The 17810-nt window shown below is 41.6% G+C and overlaps 1 protein-coding gene across 7 annotated transcripts in view; it reads right to left on the bottom strand.

Annotated features, from left to right (window-relative positions):
• LOC134342756 (receptor-type tyrosine-protein phosphatase T-like) overlaps positions 1–17810 on the bottom strand; it is a 1640095-nt gene that overhangs the window by 141533 nt on the left and 1480752 nt on the right. The gene's annotated exons all lie outside the window — the stretch shown is intronic.

Here is a 17810-nt window from a genome sequence, read left to right as displayed (position 1 = left end):
ACACATATATATCAAACTGAGAATTGAACTGTCACCTGTTAATTGACTTTGCACTGAATGAATGTAGAAGCCACGAAGGCTTAAATAAACCATCAATCTGACTCAGTGTCAGTTCTTTTGATTTTCCATATCCTCTAAAGTAACATGCGATTTTCACTTTCCTGAATACGGAAGCCATGAAGGCTTGTATAAACCATCGGTTTGACACACTGTCAATTCTTCCCATTTGCCAACTCCCGTGAAATAGTATGTACTTTTCACTTTACCAGTTATACATATAAATACAAATCCTTCGTGAAGCTTGATTCTATCATCACACTTTGGTGTCACAGTTTTAATAAACAGAATGGAAGTCAGACATTTCCTGCTGGATCTTCAGGGTCTGACAGGATTGGCAGTGCCCAATGGCTTAAGTTGGGTGTTCATAGTCAATCAGACATCCGCAGACACTTCTCTCAGCAAATAATCCTCAAATAACCATTTGCCCAAAGGGACTGTGTTGCACTGAATTTCAAACAACACTATCATATCATGGAGACTACTGAGGAACAGACCTACGAGGATATTATATGACTGGTGCAAATGAAGTGTCAATGACTATCTACATTTCTTTCTAGCTTGGTTTGTTCAAAGTTCAAAGTTCAAAGTAACATTTATTATCAGAGTGCAGATGTGTCACCACATACAACACAGAGTCTTTTTCTGCGGATTGGCAAATCTATAGAACAGAAACGGTAAACTGTAAACATCAAGAACTGTAAATAAACTGATGTTTCACACTCTTCTTGGACAGCAGTATGATTGAAGCCTGCCGTAGAGTTGCTTTTTTAGCTGCAAGATGGCACCCGTGTATGTGCATTAGTGACTCTCTGCAGGCTGCAGGAAATTGTACCAGTTTTCCTCTTAAGTATACTCCCTTTAACTACTTTCACTGCAGTCTACAGCATGTAAATTTCTTCTTAACAATGGATTACGAAATTACATCAATGATCTTCATATCTCATGGTCAACGGTTAATTGCGACGCAGTTAAATGCGGCACCTTTAAGGGTCAACACCATGGCCAAAACAGCAGCAGGAGAGACGGAATTCAAACCAGGCTGAAGCATAGAGGGATGAGGCATCCCCTACCTAGTACCTTGTTGGCGAATATGCAATCGCTAGAAAATAAGGTTGATGATCTTAGAGCAAGGCTGTTGTATTAGAGACAGATGAGGCAGGTCTCAATTGTTTGTTGCATTGAATCTTGTTTAAATGCAGATACACCGGATGCAGTGATACGACCAGAAGGTTTTCAGAATGCATTTTCAATTTTCAGAATGGATCGAACCGTGAACTCTGGTAAGGAAAGAGGTGGTGGCCTATGCTTTTAAGTCAATTGTCTATGGTGCACGGGCATTGGGGTTACGTCAACTTCCTTTTCCTCTGAATTAGAACAACTAGAAACTAAATGTAGACCATTCTAGTTTCCTTGGGAGTTCTCATCCATGATCCTAACCGCGGTTTGCATACCACTAGAGGTCGATCATAAGCAACCACTCACTAAACTGCATGATGTTGTCTGTAAGCAAGAAGCAGCTCATCCGACACATTTCAAATTATAGTTGGCGACTTTACCCAGGCCTGTCTGAAGAAACCCCTGCCCAGTTATCACCAGCATGTAACCTGTTGAACCAGAGGTCCCAACTCACTAGACCACTGCTATACTACGATAAAGAATGCCTTTCATTCCTTGCTGAGGCCATAATTTGGCAAATCGGATCACAGGTGCACGACAGGACTGTACTCCTGCTACCTGCACACAGACAGAGCCTAAAGAGCAAGGCTCCAGAGATCTAGACAACTAAGGTGGTCACAGGAGGCAGAGGAATGGTTACAGGATTGCCTTGAGTCAGTGGATTGGGCCATGTTCAAGAACTCATCTGAGGACCTGAAGGACTACACCAGGGCTGTTACAGACTGAGATGAATGTCTCCCCACAAAATCATTCCGGGTTTTCCCCAATCAGATGCCCTGGATGAACAATGAAACCCAGAATCTGCTGAGAGCCAGATCAGAGGCATTCAGGTCTGGAGATCAAGAATACCACAAGAGGTGCAGGTATGATCTCTGGAAAGCCATCTCTTGGGTGAAGTGGAGATTCAGGACTAGACAGGAATCAACCAGGGATTCTCAACAGCTGTGGCAGGGTTTGAATGCCATAACCTCCTACAAAGCTAAATTTTGCGACATAGGGGACAGCAGAGCCTCGCTTCCAGATGAGCTCTGTGCTTGCTATGCTTGCTTTGATTACCAGAACAGGGAAGGCCATCGCACACCCCCGTATCTCCCGATAATCCTTTGGTCTCAGTATCTGAAGATGGCATGACTGCCTTCAAGAGAGTGAATCCAAGCAAAGCATCCGGTCCGGATGGAGTACCTGGCCAAGTACTGAAGATCTGTGCTGACCGACTGGCTGGTGTATTCAGAGATATCTTCAATCACTCGCTCTGGCAATGTGTGGTACCCACCTGCTTCAATCGTACGGGTGACCTAGAAGAGCGTGGTAACCTGTCCAAATGACTATTGTCCAGTGGCACTTACATCCACAGTGATACGGCATTGAAGCATATCAGCCCCTGTCTGAATGGCAACTTGGATCCGCTCTACTTCACCTACTGAAGCAACAGGTCTACAGCAGATGCCATCTCATTGCCTCTCCACGCAACCCTGGAACATCTGGACAGCAAAGATGCATACATCAGGATGCCCTTTATCGACTGCAGCTCAGCATTCAATACCATCATCCCATCAAAACTAATCAGTAAAGTCCAAGACCTGGGCCTCAATACCTCTTCGTGCAATTGGATTCTGGATTTTCCTCACTTGTAGACCCCAGTCAGCTTGGACTGGCAAAACCATCTTCATCAGCACAGGTGCACCACAGGGCTGTGTGCTTAGCCCCTGCTCTACTCCCTTTACACCTATGACTGTGTGGCTAAGTACAGCTCCAACACCACAAACAGGTTTGCTGATTTCACCACTGTTGTGGGTTGTGTCAAAGGGGGTGATGAACCAGCATACAGGAGGGAGATTGAAAACTTGGCTGGGTGGTGTAATAACAACCTGTCACTCAATGTCAATAAGACCAAAGATCTGATTTTAGACTTCAGGAGAGGGAAACCAGAGGTCCATGAGTCAGTAATCATCGGAGGATCAGAGGTGGAGAGGGTCAGTAACTTTAAATTCCTGGGTGTCACTATCTCAGTGGATCTGTCTTCGACCCACCATATAATTGCAAAGAAAGCTTCACGGTGCCTTTACTTCCTCAGGAATCTGCAGAGATTTGGCATGTCATCGAATATCTTGGCAAAATTCTACAGATGTGTGGTGGAAAGTGTGCTGACTGTCTGCATTATGGCCCAGTATGGGAACAACAATGCCTTTGAGTGGAAAATCCTACAAAAGGTAATGGATTTGATTCAGTACATCTTGGGCAAAAGCCTCCCAACTATTGAGCATGTCTACGTATTTGAAACATTGCTACAGAAAAGCAGTGCCCATCATCAAAGATCCTCACCACCCAGGCCACGCTCTTTTCTCACTGCTGCCATCAGGTATAAGGTACAGGTGCCTCAGGACTTCACGACCAGGTTCAAAAACAGTTACTACCCCTCAACTATCAGGCTCTTGAACAAAAGGGGATAACTGCACTCATTTAAGGACTCTTTTATCTTGCTATTTCACGCTCGTTATTTATTGCAATTTATTTAATATCTGCATTTGCACAGTTTACAGTTCCCGATGTTTTCAGTTTACAGATCCTGTTTACAGTTACGGTTCTATAGATTTGCTAAGTATGCCAGCAGAAAAAGAAACTCAGGGTTGATTGTGGTGTCATGTATATGTACTATGATAATTCTTTTTACTTTAAACTTTGAAATTTGTGCTTTATGATGTTGCAGATTTGCGGAGTTCTCTAAATCAAAAATCCCCATTCCCAAAGCAGTTCAATTCTACTAATTGAAAGTCTGCATTCCACATCACTTCCAACAAACTTTAAATCAACTTAATAATTTTTATCCAAGTCATTTATATACAGTATATACTGAGTGTGTGTGTCTTCAGGCTCCTGTACTTTATCCTTGATGGTAGTAACGAGAAGAAGGCATGTCCTTGATGAAGGCTTCTTTAATGATGGATGCCACCTTTTTCAGGCATCACCTTTTGAAGGTGTCCTGGGTGCTGGGGAGATTAGTACCCATGATGGAACTGGCTGAGTTTACAACTTTCTGCAGCTTTTTCTGATCCAGTGTAGTGGCCCCTTAATATCAGATGGCGATGCAACTGGATAGAATGCTCTCCACTGTATATCTGTAGAAATTTGCGAATGTCTTTGGTGATATACCAATTCTCTGAATCAGAAGCGGAATCAGGTTGATTATCACCGGCGTGTGTGGTGAAATTCGTTAACTTAGCAGCAGAAGTACAATGTAATACATGATAATATAGAAAGAAAAAAATAAGTATATCAATTAAAGTATATGTGTGTGTGTGTGTGTGTGTGTTAGATATTTAGATTAAAAATAGTGCAAACACAAAAATAATATAAATAAAAAGTGAGGTAGTATTTTAGGATTCAATGTGTATTCAGAAATCAGAAGACCGGGGGAAGAAGCTGTTTCTGAATCATTGAGTGTGTGCCTTCAGGCTTCTGTACCTCCTTCTTGATGGTAACAATGAGAAGAGGGCAAGTCCTGGGTGATGGGGGTCCTTAATGATGGATGCCACCTTTCTGAGACACTGCTCCTTTAAGATGTCTTGGATAACTACAGAGGTTAGTGGGCATGATGGAGCGGACTAATTTTGCAACTTTCTGGAGCTTCTTCTTATCCTGTGGAGCAGCCCCCCCCACACCAGACAGTGATGTAGCCTGTCAGAATGCTCTCCCTGGTACATTTGTGAAAGTTTTCGAGTGTTTTAGCTGACAAACCAAATCTCTTCAAACTCCTAATGAAATAGAGCCACTGCCTTGCCTTCTTTACAGACACATCAATATGTTGGGAGCAGGTTAGATCCTCAGAGATCTTGACACCCAGGAACATGAAACTGCTGACTTCTCTATTCTCCTCAAACTCCTAATGAAATATAGCTGCTGTAATGCCTCCTTTGTAATTGCATCAATATTTTGGGCCCGATGATGACACCCAGGAATCTGTGTAAATCCACCCTGTTTTAACTACAGTCCACTGACAGACAACAATATATCAGTAGCCAAGTAATTTACAAAATGGCATTTGTTTGTGATATTAGTGGAAACTGAAGCAGTTGGGAAAACCCATGTGGCCACATGGATAAATGTGCAAACCTCTCATATACAGCATGGAAAGTCAGTTTTGGTCCTGGGTTGTGAGACAGCAACACTGGACCAATGTAGGAGTTGTAGAAAAAGAGGTCAGGCTGGGAATGTGAGAGTTGACGTGGAAGCTCATAGTTGCCCCTGGAAAATGAATGGAAGTATTCTGCAATTGCCCAGCTGACATTTGGCTTCTCAAATGTAGAGGGAACCACATCATGGGAAATGAAGGCAAAGCTAATTTGGAAAAAGTATGTGGGAATTGCTACTTCTCCTAAAAGGACTGATTGGCTCCTTTGGTAGTGGGAAGAGAAGAGTAAGAGTAGGCTCTATCTCTCCTGCAGTTGCATGTGAAAATGCTGTGAGAAAGAAATTGGCTAAATGAATTGGAAAAGTGGACCAGAGTATCAAAGTGGCAATGGCCCCATTAGGAACACTGGGGAGGGGAGATAAAATATCTGGTGGTATAATATCAATGGAGATTGCAGTAATTACAACCTTCTGAGGGTGGTAGCTAGGGAGTATATGAAACATGGTTGGATAAGTGTAGTCAAGGTAGATATTGGAATTGATTGGCTTGTAATGGGTAATGTTAGTGAACCTGTCAACTGTGATGGACATAGAGATACTCAAAAAGGGAAGAAATATTTGTTTCCTGTTGTTTGTTATTTTAATTCCCCATCCAATTCTTATTCTGACCTTCTGTTAATACTGTTCGAACAATGCCCAATGTGGAACCACGGGACAGCGTTCATCTTTTGTCTGGATACACTGATGCTCTGGGATTTCATATTGACCTTAACTATTTCAGATACTGTAACCTTTTCCTTCTGTGTTTTTTTTTGCCACAGACCATTGCTGCAGCTTTCTACTTCAGCCCGTTTCTCTTTTCGTTTCTGTTTTAAACTGACATTTCTAAAATAATTGTTGCCTTGACAGCTTAGGTCAACAAAGCTACTCCTTTTATTTTCTCCACCTTTCAGCAGTTCACTTATTTTCTCACTGCTCTAGTTCTGATGAAGGTTTTTTCTCCAAAAGTTTGACTCAGTTTCTGTCTTTGTTGATGCTGCTTGAGTTGCTGAGTGCTTCCATTTCCGATTATACTATTCACAATTACTTTTTATTTCAATAACTTAAATACAAGTTTTGCAAATAAAAGAAAATAGAATTTTGCTATGAGTATATATAGGTCACCCATGTCCCAAAGATAATAAAAAAATCTGTGATTGTTGGAAATCTGAACTAAACTGAAAGGATTGCATTTAACTCAATGCCTTGGTGTAACCTGCATCACAGTGTTGGGGCACTCTGTTGCCGAAGGAAACATGTAAGAAGTCAAATAACATTAGTACTAATGTCGAGTCTCGTACAGTTCTTGTAAGTGCATTTGGTGGAAACTGTTGCTTTATCATAGAGGTCAAGGTTGTCAAAAGACCAGGCCTGCATGCACTGCCACCAGCCCCAGTTCAGGCTACCTTTTGATTTGGATCAGGGACATGGAAAACGTATTGTGTATTTTTGTGTTGGGAGCTGATTGGTGTCGTGGAGTCATAGAGAACCATAGCACATAAATACACCCTTTGGCCCATCAACGAAAATGTTTTCTTGCTAGTCCCATCGCACCTGGAGCATAGCCCTCTGTAATCCCTCACACCTATGTACTTATCCAAACCTCTCTTGAAAGTTACCATCAAACCTGCATCCACCACTTCCGCTGGCAGCTCATTCCACACACTTACCTCCCTCTCAGGTTCCTGTTAAATATTTCACCCTTAACCTAGCTCTAGTCTCATCCAGTCCCAGTGGAAAAAGCGTGCTTGTATATAACATCACAATTTAATACCTCTCATAACTGTACCACAATCAAATCAATCCTCATTCTCCTGTGCTCCAGGGAATAAAGTTCTAGCATATTCAATCTTTCCCTATAACCAGGTCAAGTCCTGGGAAAACGTTTGTAACTCCCCTAAACCCTTTCACTCTGATTGATACCTTTTCTGTAGGTAGGTGACCAGAACTGCACACAATACTCCAACAACAGTGTCCTATACAATTTCAACATAACGTCCCAACTCCTGTTCTCAATACTCTGATTTATGAAGGCTTTTAGTTGTCAACTTAAATTCTTTTGATGCAGCTGAAATATGGTGACTCAAACAAAGATCTCTCCCAGAAAGATGTATTTCCCTCAGGGTTATGAATCCTGTCAATGGCTGCCTGCATAAAAGCTGATACTGTTTTGTGTTTTGTTAAGGTGTCATTTGCAATCTCAGAGAGTGTGACATTCAGGCAGTAGAATGATGCAGGTATTTCAATCAATCATTTCAGTTTTAACTTATTTAATAGTTGAGTAATTCAGCATAATTGGAAGTCTGTGATAATGATTATCAACAATGAAAAATGTTGATGCTATTTTCTGCAAACTAAATTAAATTATTATTGATATATTAATCAAAAAACCTATCTTGCAACATAGAGTTTTCTGCAGTGCTTTTAATTTAAGCATTTTCAATCTTTCCACTTATGTATGGTAGTGCCTTCAGCATTTGACTAGCACCAACAATAGGAGGCAAAACAAAAAAGTCCAGATATACAGTGCCTTGTAAAAGTATTCAGCCCCCAAACCTTTATTCACATAAATGAGAATTTCAGCCAGGAAGTTTGATCAATTTAACTGAGATTTTTATTTGTGAATTACATACTCCTTTTTCACAGTTTGTTCATTATGCATCTTGTCATATGACATGGGCGATCATGGTCTTTCCATGACCATGATTGTTCTTAGCAATTTTTTCCTACAGCAGTGGTTTGCCATTGCCTTCTCCTTTGTGTCTTTACAAGAGAGGTGACCTCAGTCATTATTATTACTCTTCAGAGACTGTCTGGCTGGTGTCAGTGGTCGCATAACCAGGACTTGTGATGTGCACCGGCTGCTCCCATGGCTTCACGTGACTCTCAGCAGGAGCTGCACCTCACCCAGTGGTGACCGGCAGGCTGGCAAAGGGAAGCAGTGCGTTACACCTCCTTTGGTAGAGATGTTTCTCCACCCTGACCTTCTTCAACATCTTTACAGTAACTTCTAAGTGACGCTTTGCAAAGTCTTTATGGGCAAGGATATGTTTTTCTTTAGCCACTTATCAACAAATACCCTTTTTGTGCAAGGCCATAGAAATTGTGGAGCCATGGGCTTCATCTCCAGTTACAGCCGCTGACTTCTGCAGCTGACTCAGAATGATAGTTGGCATCACAGTAGCCTCTCTTAAAAGGAACGTTCCCTTGAAGATGTGCGTGTATGCGCACACACACATCTTTTGTTACTAGTGTACAAAGGAATTTAAACTGTGCACAAAAGGTTGTTACCCTCTACCTTGTTGGCACGTTAAGTATACTTCACACTCCTACACAATTGCATTTCCTTTTTCAGTTTCTGATGCAGATGGTGTTGACAACATTGAGTTTGCAATGATTTCTCTGCAGGTTTTAGAACTAGTAGATACTATTTTTGTTGAAGAAATTATTGATTCACTATGCTGAATTCCAAAGAAGCAAAGAGCGTGAAGCACAAAAAAAAACATTCTATTTACAGTACAATGGCTTACTGAAACAGTAGAAACTGCTACACCAAAAGCTTATGAGGTCAGAAACATGCAGTTATGAGAAATATTTATGTACAATACAGAAACTAGTGTTACCTGCGATGCAAAGGTTGCTGGAGAATTTGCAAGTGGGAAGAAGTGGAGTGATATTTGGAATCTTGACTTTTGAAAGCATTATTTAGCAAGCAAATCCACATATGAACTGTGTGCAAAAGCTCCAGCAAGAAAATCTTTCATACTTGCTACAGTATATTTTGTGAAAGTGCACATGAACAAGAGTGAAAACAATCAAACCCAGAGGAGATCAAAGTTCTAATTGAAAGTGTTTTAGAAGCTGTTAAAATGAATACCACTATACGTATATAAAATTCAGTGTGCACATGTTGTTGTCACTGGGCATAAAATTGCACAGATCTTTGTGCACACTGGTCATTTACAAATTAGATGGAACATTGCTTACAAGTGCCATTTTCCTCTGGTGACCAAGTATAGAGGGGTGGCCTGATCGAAGCAACGTGGCTGTGATTTCATATTTTTTCACTTTTTCATGATGGACTGCACTGAGCTCCGAGGTATGTTCAATCCCTTTGGTCTTGTACCCTTAGCTTTGAGCTTCTCTTTTATCATTTCCCTAACTTGTCTTGAATGCTCTTCTGTCTTCATTTTGATTTGGTGAGTTGGTAAGGTAATATACAGTATTGCACTTGAAGAAAGTTAACGTAGTAATTACAAAGGGGATGAATAATTTTTCAACCTCACTATTTTGGTTTTTAGTTTTTAGTAAATTGTTGATAGGTTTGTGATATTTTTTCTTTGGTTTGACAGGATGCAATATACTTTGTAGATTAGCTGAAAAATTCTACTTCAATATATTTTAAATGAAGAAAATGAGACAGTAAAATGTGAAAATGGTTGTGGGGACTGAATACTTTTTTAAGGCACTGTATATCACATTTACACAAAGTGCAAACAGTGGGAGATTCACATGCTTATTGGGTACCGTAACCATGAGAATATTTTGAAAATATAGTCATGCTCTCTCCTGAATTCAGTGATAGAATGGATGAACAGTAGCTCAAAGACTCATTATTGTCTTTTGCAACCACTGATGGTAATTGATTTAATAGCTCCATGCACAGCTGTAGTTTAGCTAATTTTGTTTCAAGGATGTGCTAAATTCAATTGACAGTACGAATGAGACCATAAAATCATTAGATCTAGGAGCAGAATCGAGTCTGCTCTGCCATTTCATCATGGCTGATCCATTTTCCCTCTCAGCCCCAAACTCCTGCCTTCTTTCCATATCTTTTCATGCCCTGACTAATCAAGGATCTGTCTTAAATATATCTAAAGATGGCGTCCACAGCCAATTGAGGCAATCAGTTCCATAGATTCACCACTCTCTGGCTAAAGAAACTCCTCCTCATCTCCATTCTAAAAGGACACCCCTGTTTTCTGAGGCTGGTCTTAGACTACCCCACCACAGGAAACATGCTCTCCACATTCACTCTATCCAGGCCTTTCAACTTGCAATAGGTTTCAATGAGGTCACCCCTCATTCTTCTGAATTCCAGTGAGTACAGGCCCAGAGCCATCAAATACTCCTCATATGACAAGCCCTTCAATCCCAGAATCATTTTTTGAACCTTCTTTGAACCCTCTCCAATGTCATCTATCCTTTCTTAGATAAGGGGCCCAAAACTGCTCACCATACTCTAAGTGAGGCCTCACCAGTATTTTATTAAGCCTTACGATTACATCTTAGTCCTCTTGAAATGAATGCCAACATTGCACTTGCCTTCTTCATCACATACTCAACCTGAAAATTAACCTTAAGGGGCTTTAAGGACTTACAAGTCACTTTGCACCTTGGTTTTTTGAATTTTCACCCCATTCAGAAAATACACTACCCTTTTATTTCTTCTACCAAAGTGCATGACCACACACTTTGTGACACTCTATTCCATCTGCCATTTCTTTGCCATTCTCCAAATCTGTATGTCCTTCTGTAGGATCTCTACTTTCTCAAAACTACTTGCCCCTCCACTTATCTCCATCTCCGTATTGTCCCCAAACTTTGCAACACAGCCATCAATTCCATTATCCAGGTCATTGACATATCACTTAAAAAGAAGCAGTCCACACACAGACCCCTGTGGACCAGTACTAATCACTGGCAGCCAACCAGCAAATGTTTTTTTATTCCCACTCTTTGTCTCCTACCAATCAGCCAATGATGAATCAATGCGAATATCTTTCCTGAAATGCCAGGGGCTCATAACTTGTTAAGCAGCCTCATATGTGGCACCTTGAAAAGGCCTTCTGAAAATCCAAGTGCACAACATCCACCAATTCTCCTTTGTCTAACCTGCTTATTATTTCTTCATTTTAACAGATTTGTCAGGCAAGATTTTCCCTTAAGAAACTATGCTGACAATGGCCTATTTTATCATATTCCTCCAAGTACCCCAAAACTACATCCTAATAATCGACTCTAACATCCTCCCAACCACTGAGGTCAACTAACTGGCCTATAATTTCCTTTATTCTACATCTCTCCCTTCTTTAAGAGTGGTGACATTTGTAATTTTCCAGTTATCCGCAACCTAGGCAGAATCTTAAAAACGCAAACAACAGGAATACTGCAGATGCTGGAAATTCAAGCAACACACATCAAAGTTGCTGGTGAATGCAGCAGGCCAGGCAGCATCTCTAGGAAGAGGTACAGTCGACGTTTCAGGCCGAGACCTTTCGTCAGGACTAACTGAAGGAAGAGTTAGTAAGAGATTTGAAAGTGGGAGGGGAGGGGGAGATCCAAAATGATAGGAGAAGACTGGAGGGGGAGGGATGGAGCCAACAGCTGGACAGGTGATTGGCAAAAGGGATATGAGAGGATCATGGGACAGGAGGTCTGGGGAGAAAGACAAGGGAGGGGGAACCAGAGGATGGGCAAGGGGTATAGTCAGAGGGACAGAGGGAGAAAAAGGAGAGTGAGAGAAAAAATATGTGTATAAAAATGAATAATGGATGGGGTACGAGGGGGAGGTGGGGCATTAGCGGAAGTTAGAGAAGTCAATGTTCAGGCAGAATATAGTGATTCTTCAAAGATCATTACTAATGCTTCCACAATCCCTTCAGCCACTTCTTCCAGAATGCTGGGGTGTACACCATCTGGTGCAGGTGACTTATCTACCTTCAGACCTTTCAGTTTCCCAAGCACCTTCTCTCTAATAATGGCAACTTTACACACTTTCATCCCTCACACTTCCAAAATTCCAGCATATTGCTAGTGTCTTATACAGTAAAGACTGATACAAAATACTTATTCAGTTTCTCCTCTCCAGCAGACCAACATCCACTCTTGACTTTCTTTCACACTTTATGTAACTGAAGAAACTTTTGGTATCAATTTTAATATTATTATCTAGCTTACTTTCATATTCCATCTTTTCCTTCTTAATGACTTTTTATTGCTTTCTGTTTACTTTTAGAAGCTTCCCAATCCTCTAACTTCCCATTAATTTTTGCTCTATTAAGTGCCTGCTCTTTGGCTTTTATGTTGGCTTTGACTTCTCTTGTGAGCTACAGTTGTATCATCTTGCCTTTAGAATACTTCATCCTCTTTGGGATGTAGATATCCTGCACCGGCTGAATTGCTTCCAGAAATTCCAGCTACTGCAGCTCTGCCATCATCCCTGCCAGTGTTCTTTTCCAATCATTTCTGGCCAACTCCTCTCTCGTGCCTCTGTAATTTCCTTTGCTCCATTGTTATACTGATACTTCTGTCTTTAGCTTCTCTTTCTCAAATTGAAGGGTGAATTCTATCATATTATGATCACTTTTCCCGAGGGTTCTTTTACCGTAAGCTCTGTAATCAATTCCAGTTCATTGCACAACACCCAATCCAGAATAGCTGATCCTCTAGTGGGCACAACCATGAGCTGCTCTGAAAAGCCATCTCAGAGGCACTCTAGAAAATCCCGCTTTGGGATCCAGCACTAACTTGACTTTCCCAATCTATCTGCATATTGAAGTCACACTATCATACTATGACTATGACACTATGACTATTGTAAACAACAGGAATTCTGCAGATGCTGGAAATTCAAGCAACATACATCAAAGTTGCTGGTGAACGCAGCAGGCCAAGCAACATCTATAGGAAGAGGCGCAGTCGACGTTTCAGGCTGAGACCCTTCGTCAGGACCTGACGAAGGGTCTTGGGCTGAAACGTCGACTGTGCCTCTTCCTATAGATGCTGCTTGGCCTGCTGCGTTCACCAGCAACTTTGATGACTATTGTAACATTGCCTTTCTGGCGTGCATTTTCTAACTCCTGTTGTAATTTGTTAACCAGATCTTTACTACTGTTTTGAGGGTCGTACACACCTCTCATCTGGGTCATTTTACTCTTGAAGTTCCTGAGCTCTACGCACAATGATTCAACACTTTCCAACTGTATGCCACCTCGTTTTCATGATTTGATTTCATTTTTTTACCAAAACAGCCATGCCATCCTCTTTGCCTATCTTCTTGTCCGTAATACCAGAAGACCATAAGACATAGGAGCACAATTAGGCCATTTGGCCCATTGAATCTGCTCCACCATTCAATCATGGCTGATGTGTTTTTCACCTCCTCACCCTCACTCCCCGGCCTTCCCTCCGTAACCTTTGATGCCATGTCCAATCAAGAACCTATTAAGCTCGGCCAAAGATACCCAATGACCTGGCCTCCACAGATGCCTGTGATAATAAATTCCACAAATTCACCACCCTCTGGCAGAAGAATTTTCACTGCATCTCTGTTTTAAATGGACACCCGTCTATCCTGAGGCTGTGCCCTCCTTCAAATTTCAAAAGGTTTCACTTAGATCCCCACTCATCCTTCTAAATTCCAGCGAGTACAGACCCAGAGCCATCAGACGTTCCTTGTGTGATAACCCTTTCATTCCTGGAATCATCCTTGTGAATCTCCTCTGAACTGTCTCCAATGTCAGCACATTTTTTCTCAGATGAGGAGCACAAACCGTTCACAATACTCAAGGTGAGGCCTCACCAGTGTCTTATAAAGCCTCAGCATCACATCCCTGCTCTTGTATTCAAGACCTCTTGAAATGAATGCTAACATTTCATTTGCCTTCCACATCACCAACTCAATCTGCAAGTTAACATTTAGGGTAAATTTTGCATCTCAGATTTTTGGATTTTCTCCCTGTTTAGAAAATAGCCTGCAGATTTACTCTACCACCAAAGTGCATGACCATGTATTTTCTAACACTGTATTTCATTTGCCACTTTCTTGCCCATTCTCCTAATCTCAGTCCTTCTGCAGCCTACCTATTTCCTCAACACTACCTGCCCCTCCATCAGTCTTCATATCATCTGCAAACATGGCAATAATGCCATCTATTCCATCATCTAAATTACTGATATACAGCATAAAAACAAGCAGTCCCAACACCGATCCCAGTAGAAAACCACTAGTCACTGGGTCACTGGCAGCTAACCAGAAAAGGATCCTTTTATTCCCACTTGCTGCCTCCTACCAATCAGCCAATGCTCTAACCATGCCAGTAACTTTCATGCAATACTATGGGCTCTTAACTTAGTAAGCAGTCTCATGTGTGGCCCTTGTCAAAGGCCTTCTGAAAGTCCAAATATACAACATCCACTGAAATTCCTTTATCTATCCGACAAGTAATCTCTTCAACTGGTTCATCAGGCAGGGTTTTCCCTTTAGGAAACCATATTGACTTTGTCCTATCTTGTCCTGTGTCACCAAGTATTCCATAACTTCATCATTAACAATTGACTCCAACATCTTCCCAACCACTGAGGTCAGGCTAACATCTATAATTTCCATTCTGATGCCTTCCTCCTTTCTTGAAGAGTGGAGTGACATTTGCAATCTTCCAGTCCTCTAGCACCATACCAATGTCCAATGATTTTTGAAAGATCATTACTAATGCCTCCATAATCTCTATTGCTACCTCATTCAGAACCCTAGGGTACAGTTCATCTGTCTGGATGACTTAGGTACCCTTAGGCTTTTCAGCTTTTTGAGCACCTTCTCCCTTGTTATAGTAACTGCACTTGCTTCTCTTCCCCCTCACCCCTTATCATCTGGCACACTGCTAGAGTCTTCCACAGTGAAGACTGAAGCAAAATACTCATTTAGTTCATCAGCCATCTCGTTGTCCCCCGTTATTATTTCTCCGGTCTCATTTTCTAACGGTCCTATATCCACTCTCGTCTCTCTTTTTCATACTTGTAAAAGCTATTGCTATCCATGTTGATATTATTTGCTAGCTTGCATCTTTTCATCTTTTCCTTCCTAATGATTCTTTTAGTTGTTCTCTGTTGTCCTTTAAAAGCTTCCCAACCCTCTGTTATACCACAAATTTTAGCTTTGTTGTATACCCTCTCTTTTGCTTTTACATTAGCTTTGACTTCCCTTGTCAGTCACAGTTGAACTATTTTGCCATTTGAGTAAAGTTGGTTTAATAAAGAGTGGGAGAACAGGATAAAAAATGTACAGTATACACTGTAAAACACTATTGTGAAGAAAAATATTTTACCAGCTACAGATGGAATATAAATACAGAGCAAAGTTACAGTCATGGAAGAACATCGCACAACAGTTGGGCACTCCAACGCCAATTGGACTTTATAATGTCATATTCTCTAAGGAATGGATGCTGGGCTTGTAATGCATCGCTATTCCGTGCATGGTTGGTGAGTCAGTGCTGCCTTCTCAGTCCCATGATGGTGACATCAAGCCAGCATTAACTGGAATGATCACTATTGGCTCAACACTTTAGCAGAGAGCCAATAATCTGAGGGGCCTGCTTTAACAGTTTAACCCTCTCACTCTGATGGCACCCAACACTAATGTACACCCTGTTTGAATGGTCTGCCCCCTGCCCTACACCCCCATTCACGGACACACTCTCATCCCACACTGCCACTTTTCATCTTTTATTGCTGCCTTTACACATATTTATATGATTGCTTGTTTCATTATAATAGTGCCAGTAACATTATGCTGTCATACTTAAACATGCACCTCTTTGCACTTCATGTCAATCAGACAATATTCAGTCTATGCCACTCAGGGACATCTGTTCATATTATTTTGTGATGGGAGGTGCTGGATTGTCACTAGATGCGCTGTGTGTGACTAAACAGTATGCACTGATTTTTTTTTACCCTAGCCCCAGAGGAACAATGTTTTGTTCAACAATATACATGTGTATGGCTGAATTACAATAAACTTGAACTTGACTTGACTTGACTTGAAGGACACTTGTACTATGTGGTGTGTATTGAAAAGTCCAGATAGAGTGGATGCGTAGTAGAGAGCACTTAAACAAGCTGCATCTCTGCATGGTATAGAACCTGTACCACGGTACTCAGGAAGGGTCTGCAACGGTAGGTAAAACTGCCCAATTTAATCACCAGCACTCGCCCACCTGCCATCAAGGAGGTATATACAGAAATGTGCTAGAAAAGGGCCAGTAACATCAGGAAGGATCTCACCCACCCTGCTCATGGACTGTTAGTCCCACTCCCATCAGGGAGGAGGCTATGTGGCATCCGTGCAGACTCCAAAACAGCTACTTTCCCCAAGCAGTAAGGATGATCAACAACTCCACCCACTAACCCACCCCTCCACAACCCCCACCACTACTACTTTATCACTTCCTGTCAGCTATCTTGTGTGTAGGCACTCCTGTGCCTAGGGTCACGATGCATATACAATCAATATATGTATATAAGCTATCATGTGTTTATATTTATTGTGTTTTTTTCTTATTGTTTTCTTTATCTTATTGTTATTTTGCTGCATTGGATCTGGGGCAACAACTGTTTTATTCTCCTTTACTCTTGCATTCTAGAAATGGCATTAAACAATCTTGAATCTTGAGGTCTTACGGTTATCCTATAATGTAAGTAACTAGGGAAGCTATGAAGAATAGCACAACATGGAAGCAAATGAACTCCAAACAATGAATCACTGCCTTCTTTCAGAATGGCAACATCTAACGTGGCAGCTGTACCATCTGCTTGGTACCCTTGCTTTCACCTGTCATCCCTGGGCTGAAGGTTCAATGTACGCAGAGTTGTTGAGCAGGTTGGACCTACATTTATTGGAAATTAGTAGAAAAAGACTGGATAAAAATATGTAAGATTCTGAGGGACACTGATAAGGCAGATGCTGAGGTACTTTCCCCTACTACCTGTAGAGGCAACAAGAGGCATTCAGAACTATTTAAACAATAAGCAGTAACCTATTTCAAATGGAGGTGAGGAAAACTTTCTTCGCAGAGCCTTGTGAATCATTGGAATTCTCTACCCAAGATGGATGTGGAGGCAGTTGACACACAGTTAGACAATGAAGGGGTCAAGGGATAAGAAGAGAGAGAGATGGAAGTAGTTCACGAGAGGAAGATTGGATCAGCTATAATCTTAAAGGATGAGTCCAGAAGAGTGGATTTCAGGGATGCCGGGCTGTCTGGAGCATACTAGTGTGGTGACACAGCTCATCAGGGAGGCCAGAGAGAACAAGTGCAACCAGTCAGTGTTGTGGCTTGACCTGGCAAATACATATGGCTCCATTCCGCACAAGCTGGTGCAGCTCACACTGACCAAATATCACGTCCCCAGCAGAATCAGAGACCTTATCGCTGATTTTTACATCAACTTCAGGACGAGGGTCTCTTCAGGAGCAATTACATCAAGCTGGCACAAGGTGGAGATCGGCATCATCACAGGGTGCACTATCTCAGTGACACTGTTCTCCCTAATGAACATGCTCACAAAGTCTGCTGAACCAGAGTGCAGTGGGCCCAGAATGAATTCCACTCAATGGCAACTCA

This window comes from Mobula hypostoma, chromosome 2 (genome assembly GCF_963921235.1).
Source record: "Mobula hypostoma chromosome 2, sMobHyp1.1, whole genome shotgun sequence".
Lineage (NCBI taxonomy): Eukaryota > Metazoa > Chordata > Chondrichthyes > Myliobatiformes > Myliobatidae > Mobula > Mobula hypostoma.
This window is presented reverse-complemented; position numbering and strand designations above follow the sequence as displayed.